Here is a 6,968-nt window from a genome sequence, read left to right as displayed (position 1 = left end):
GCTTCGGAGCAGGGCCCCAGCTCCCCACTGCTGCCTGTGCCTGGCCAGGGACATTTGGGACCTAATGGGTGTCCTGCCTGCTCCGTGCCTCTGTTTCCTCATCTGCACAGTGGGGATAACAGGACATGGCCCCTCACCCCACAGGGCTGGCCCAAACCCCACCAGCAGGGACTCTCCAGCAACGTCACTCCGTTGGCATCAGTGGAGGAACCTCCTGCTCAGCAAAGGAAAGAGAGGTGCTGAGGGCAATGCCAGCAGGGAAGATGTTCCCATTTTCCCTTGCCCTGTCAATGCCAGAGGACAGGCACTTCCACTTGGAAGGCACCAGAGTTTCTCCTTCCTCTTAGGGCAGGTGAGAGGGGGATAGCAGCCATAGCAGCCACATTTGGTGAAGGGTGGGTCTTACTCCAGTAATCAGGAACAGGACAAAAGAACAAGACAAGAAACACAGAAACGAGACAGGTAGGCCAGCTGATCCTTTATAATGAACTAATTCTACATTTTGTAATTATGTTTTCAGTGGCTTTAAGCTTTGCATTACATAATTTAATTACTGCAAAGAGCTACAGTAGAGAGAGACAGGTTCAACATTTGGAAAAAAAAGTGTTCTGAGGATAAGCATCGTCTTCCTCTAAGTGTGACTGGGATTTACAACGACAGTCTCCCAATGCCCACTTCAAGCTGACAGGCTGAAACGCAGAAGCAAAGTGGGGACCAGAGGGGGACAATCCCTTTTAGTGCTCCTTCCTCCCAGCACCAGGCATGGTCTGGCAGGTCCTGCTGCCACGAAGCCCTCTGGGCTGCTTCCCATGTTGAGCTGTGGAAAGCCCGGGCACGTGGGGTGATGTCAGCAGGAACGTCTGACTCTTCTTGCATCATCTCCTAGATGGGGAAAAAACACAGAGGCCCAACGGAGAACACTTCCTATCCAGTGATGCTGTTGCTGCACAGTGCCCTTACCACAGGCCCAGGCTCCCCCGTGCATCCCAGCCCTGCCTTGGCTGTAACCACGCTCCCACACCATCGCCACCTGGGCCTGGGCCCAGGGACACTGCAGGGTCTCAGGTCCCACTGGCAAGGCCCACCCCAACGGGATGTCCCTCGGAGGCAGCCCTGCTTTTAGCCCAGCAGAGCATCCCCACCCCAGTGCCATCCTACCAACACCCGTGGAGCTGCACAGGGGTGAATCCTGCTTGCTCGGCCTCTGCTCGGCCCAGGATCTTACATGCAGAGAGCACACAGATATCTCTCTCCCCCACACCCTCATTCATGTTCATTTATTTCTCCCATTTCTTCTTCTCCAAAAAATGGGTGCAGCCCTGCTTGCACAAACCCTTCAGAGTTATTCCTGCTTCATCCCGGGGCAGGCCAGTAGAGACAGCAATCCTCAGACCTCCCCTTCTGAGATGCTAGCGCTTGGCACCGCAGGGAGAGGGATTATTTGATCTTTATTAATTTATGGAGGTGAGGGAAGAGGGTGGAAATTGCAATGAAAGGGGCAGCCAGCAAGATGGCAAGGAAGAGAGGTTAAAAATGAAGTCATCATCTAATTGGCCCGCAGTGAATTATTCACATGTATAATCTTTTTAAAAAAAAAAATTCAGCACAAGGCAATGCAAGTAAATGCTGTTCATGTTTAAAAGTCATTTCCATAAGTAAGTGCAATTTCTCTACTGTTTGCCCCTGTTTAATGAAGTGAAATCTTGTTTGCATTCCTCCCAATTTCCCAACGAAAGGCGCCCAAGCGTTTGCACCAAAATTACTCGGCCCAAATTAAAACCCTCCAACACTTAAAAAAAAAAAAGAGGAGAAGGGGGGAAAAATAAGACTTATTTTTAAAATGCCTTAAGTGCATCCCAGCATCCTAATTTATTTTTAGACACTCGTTATTAAGAGTAGTAGTAAGTTTCCCCTTCTCTCTCGCTCTCTCTCTTATTTAAATGAACTTAATGGCAATAGATGCAAATGTCTGGAAGAGGAAAATAGTTAACATTTATTTATTCTTACTGTTGTCTCTTCCCTGGCTGGTGTCATTAGAACAGTTCGTTGCATCCCATTCGCTCCCATTAGCTCTGCTATCAGAGCCACCCAGCACGACTCCAGCACGGCTCGAAGTGCTTTCTGCGGCCCACATAGGGACTACATCATCATCTCCGAGGCACTGGCTTAATGACAAGAAAAAAAATCGGAATATATTGCACAGCGATCTGGGGAAACAACAACAAAACCCACCGCCGCCGCCGCCCATCACCGCCTGCTCCTGACCCGCCGTCGGGCGGACAGACGGACGGGTCGTGGCGCCGGGACAAATGCGCCTTCACAACCCATTGATCGGGGCGGCGTGCAGGCAAATATGGCCATGGGGACCCGAAGCGCTTCCAAAAGCACTCGGAGGACCAAGCAGCTGCTGGGTGCGGCAGAGCCGTCCCCCCGGCAGCTGCCAAGGCCGCTCGGCAGCACGGTGCTGGGTGTATTTCCCCATCACGGCCTGGTCCCCCTGCCTGTGGCAAGGCACAAATGATCTCCAGACGGAGCGGGACCGGTCCAGGGGGTCCTCTCCAACCCCTGGACACGGAAGAGGACCTGGCCCACGCTGGGGAGAAGGTGCCCGCGGGCAGGGGCAGGCCACTGCGGCTTTCCGAGGCCTTCGGTCCCCCGGCACCATCAGGGCGAGGACGGCAGCCAGCGGGAGGGAGACCCAGGGCTCTGTGACAGCGCCAGCTGACAAAGCAGCATTTGGGAGGGAGGACATCAGCATCTGCAGCGCTGACACATAAAAGAGAGGCAGCAGCTATTACGGGCGGGGACGGAGGCGTTTAGAGGCCCTCCCCCCCTCCATAAAGTTGACATTGTCTCCCATGATAACTTTTCTGCTGAGGTAGGAGACACTTTACTGCAGAGTTGCACACAGCGAGTAGCTGCCCTCCCCCCCACCCCTTCCCATCCTCTCCCTCTCCCTCTCTCTCTCCAGCATCATTTACATCCTTAATTAGCTGTAATTCTGCAGTGCTCATTAGGGAAGGTCTGGAAAATATCAAGGAGCCCACAAGCAGGGGGCTTCGAGGGAGAAGGAGGAAGAGGGGGACGCGGGCACCAGGCTGAGAGGGGATGCCCAAGGCTGGGTTGTGGAGCCAGGAGCCAGGAGCTGCTTGCTTAATTCGGGCGGGATGATTACACTAATTTGGGAGCACTGATCCAGTGATGGGGTTAAAGAGGCCACACTGTCCCACCTAGAAAGGCAGAAGTCCAGAGAGCAACAGCAGCTGACCAAGAGGATTTGTTCTTACCACCCTGCTGGAGGATGAAGTCTCTGTGCTGGGCCATTCGGTGCCCTGCACCCTTAAAGCCAACAGTCAGGTGCAGGAGGACAGCAGTCTTTCTTCCCTTCCAGCGCACACAGACACACAAACATGTCCTAAAATACAAAAACAAACAAGCAAACAAAATAAAATAAAATTAGGACTTGAACCTAAAGCCAAGCATTACATTCCGCATCATTGAATGAAATATTTGCTCCAACCCCAAATGAACAGTGTGAAGTTTCATTGTTGATCCAGATATTTGACGTAATTACTTTGCAGACCACTGGCACACCAGAGCTGCTCTCATCTGGACTTTCTTTAGCTCAGGTGTGTACAAACACAGGCAGAGTTGAGCCCTGCCTCCTCCCAATGCCAAGGTACAACACCAGTGGGGAAGTGCTATTGCCTCTTTGCCTTAGCTGGAGAACAAAGAACAAGGAGATGAAGTGAATTGGGCAAGGGCACAAAGGAAATTTGTGGCAGAGCCAGGAGGTGACCTGCGATTTCCCAGTGTCTCTCTCCGAACTGCTAATTGCCAGCCATCCTTCCCTATGCTGTAGCACACGGATGGTTGTATGCCCACTTGCACTTGCTATTCTGGGCACATACTTGGCTACTTTTTAATTCACTGCCTCGCTGTATCTTTGCTCGAGGTTAGATGTGCATGTAAAAGTCTATCGGGGAATTCAGTGAAGTTGATGGAGATGGTCTTTGCAAGTCCATCCTCCTACTTTTCACTTGCTGGTAATAATGTGAGCCTACAGTTCCTTGGGGCTGAGCTGCGATGATGTGCCCCACCAAAGCCTCAAAATGACTACCAGTGCATATGGGATTAATTACCTTTTTACAAATATAAGGGCATGTGCACAAATGGGCACTTGCACTTCCAAGTATCTGCCTCTGTATGACTTTTATTTTCACCTCATGAAGACATTTATTAACATCTACAAATTCCCACTGGTGTTTAGATGAAACTTGCCGTAACAGAGAAACAGAATATACAAACGTGTCAGAGCAACTCCGAAGAGTACCCGGGTGAGGTACAGCTTTATAGAAGTGCCTAGGACTTTTGCAAAAACTGCATTTCGGTGGTTCATATCATTGGCTCTGAGGTTTAATACAGGTTAACTCCTTCACGTTTACCCAAGACAACTTATTTACATCACTCAGGCAAAGAGAAATCCTGCCCATCTTTCTGTGTTAACATCTGGCTTCTCCTGTAGTGTTTGGTTCATAGATCTCAAAGGTCTTTATAAAGGAGATAAAATGTCCAGCTCCACGTGACATGAACCTGCAGAATGGATTTTGTCCATTACCACTCTTATATAAAATATATATATATAGAGCCTAGACCCCTGTTGGAGATCCTTGGTCTGTACAAGGGTAGCTGCCTCGTCATTGCCTATGTGTAGGAGACGGGGATGTCAGCCGGCTTAGACCTCCCTGTGGCTTTAGCTCTGCCCACACAGTGTGTGGGGCTGGTGGGGTTCTGCAGAGGGTAAATACCTGCAAGTCCCCGTGTGCAGATGCCAGGAGAGGAAGGGAGACCTTCCTCAAATGTGTGCGAGAGTTTGTGGACTGCTGCTGAATGGCTCGAAGCATCAGCCGTAAGGGTTTATTTCCAGTGCAGAGCATTTCCCTCCTAATAGTCAACGAAACCATTTCTGCAAACCTCCCTCAGGTACCATTCCAAGAATGTAACACCAAGAAAACACTGGGCAAGACTTCTGGTCACTCGAACTATGGCAAATTGGGCTGCAAGCCTCAGAGACCGCTCGTGTAATTTGCAGAGAGATTTGGCTGACCAAATCGCACCGCACTTCACCCCCATTTGCAAGCATGCACGCAACACACGCAGCAGCAGCAGCGGTCCGGCTCCCTCTCCCTGTTTCTTTCACAGAGGCCCAGGGGAGACCCAGGTTTGCTCCATGCCAGCTTTCCAGCCACGATTCCCTGTGGCAAGTCCCGCTGCGAGGAGCTGGGACACAAGCTCTGCACTGGCCCCCACCCCACACTGCTCCATGCCAGCCTGCAGCATCCCCCAAGCCCCACGGTGCCCGGGCACCCTTGTAGCTCACCTCCTCCAGAATCAGGCCCTCTCTTGGTAGCCACACCAAGCCTCAGAGTGCCTCCTGCTGAACGGGCTGCAGCAGCACCTGGCCCCTGGGGCATCCTCGCCTTTCCCACAGCGGTTGGGGTGGCGAGAGGCAGGGAGAGGGAGACTGATAGCAAGGAAAAGCAGCGGATGAAAAGTAAACTCGCAGTACATAAATTCTCAGATGATTTTTATAAGGACGCAACGGTGTAGCAACTTGCCAAGAACAACACTGAAATTATTTCAAGGTTTCCCATTTGTTTGTAAAGTGAATATTGAAAGTGCAGGCGGCAGTCTCCCGGTGTTCCCCTGGGAACTGTTAGTGTCCGTAGTAACGAGGTCATTCCTTTTTTATTAGGAGAAGGGTTTCTGTAAAGTTAAATGTGCTGACAGCCTCTTGCCTTTGATGTTGGGTTTCACCTCAGTCCCTCCTGCAGATATTGCTGCTCCTCCCTCGCAAAGACACATCCCTGACAAACAATCTCCCCTCTGTCTTCCCTGCTTGTTTGTTTAGATGCATGATAGGCAGCTCTGCTAAAGGGCAGCACATGAAGGCGGGCTGGTGCTTCAGCAGACGGCGGAGATGTGAGAGATTTGGTCGCTGTAATTAAGCCAGCCTTCATCCCCCAAACTGCTGTGACTCTCAGTACCCTTCACTTTATCGACCAGACATAATTACGGTGACAGCACTCACAAGCCCCTCGGTTACAGCTGCACCACGGTTGTTCGGAGGATTGGGGAACACCACGGAGCCCCCGCTCCAAAGCCAGAGCAGGCAGAGGCAGGGGGCAGCCAGGCTGCACGCTGGCTCCGGGGCTCCCCGTCCTCTGCAGCTGCAGAGCCAAGAAGTCCTCTGCAAGAAGAGGGCCTTCCCCAGCAGGCACCAGGGCTCCTTGCTGCTGCCCTGTGTTAGCTCACAGTCCCCGTGGCATGGCCACCAAGCACCCACCTCCTGCACACCACGGCCTGCAGGGACACAGGAATGTACATGTAGGTGGGCCAGGGCCACTCCATGCCATGCAGCAACCAGCTGAGCTACTAAAAGAACGGACAGCTGGTGAGGACAGCACTGAATTAGCACGTGGGATACTCAGTTCTGGGCTCTAGCAAAGAGTTTCCTGAAGGTCCTGGGCAAATTAATAAAACTGTCCCTGCTGTAAAGGCACAGGGTTGCTCCAGCAGCCTCATTTAGCGCCTGCTCGGAGCCACAGCCGCTGTTTGCTCTGCGTGTGCCTGCCCTGCATCCAACACAAGGCAGCCTCTGTCCCACCTGGCGCCTCGGCACAGCACAGTAACACAAAGAAACCAACATTTTTGTGTTTGAACATTAAACAGGCAACAATGCCCACCGAGGGTATTGTGTGTAGCCACTCCTCAGCATAGCAAAAGATAAATAATACGTTCATGCTTCAAAGTGAAGTACACATTGTGTGCACCCAAATAATAAGAAATAATGTGAGTATCCTTGTTCATCATGGACATAGTAGGAAGAAATCAACTTCTTCCCTGGGAACGGGTGCTTAGAAATGATTTATTCACTCTTGGGAATTGAATGCAAAAACCAAGGAGAC

At 51.5% G+C, this 6,968-nt stretch overlaps 1 long non-coding RNA gene across 1 annotated transcript in view; it reads right to left on the bottom strand.

The window, feature by feature from the left end:
• Positions 1–473: 473 nt before the first annotated feature.
• Positions 474–6,968, bottom strand: part of LOC137859630 (uncharacterized) — a 97,532-nt gene continuing 91,037 nt past the window's right edge. The window contains exons 10-12 of the long non-coding RNA XR_011098423.1: positions 3,288–3,415; positions 2,008–2,165; positions 474–882 (exon numbers count right to left, since the gene is read on the bottom strand). This is a non-coding gene — a long non-coding RNA (uncharacterized lncRNA). The remainder of the gene's footprint in view (positions 883–2,007; positions 2,166–3,287; positions 3,416–6,968) is intronic.

This window comes from Anas acuta, chromosome 7 (genome assembly GCF_963932015.1).
Source record: "Anas acuta chromosome 7, bAnaAcu1.1, whole genome shotgun sequence".
Taxonomy (NCBI): Eukaryota; Metazoa; Chordata; class Aves; order Anseriformes; family Anatidae; genus Anas; species Anas acuta.
This window is presented reverse-complemented; position numbering and strand designations above follow the sequence as displayed.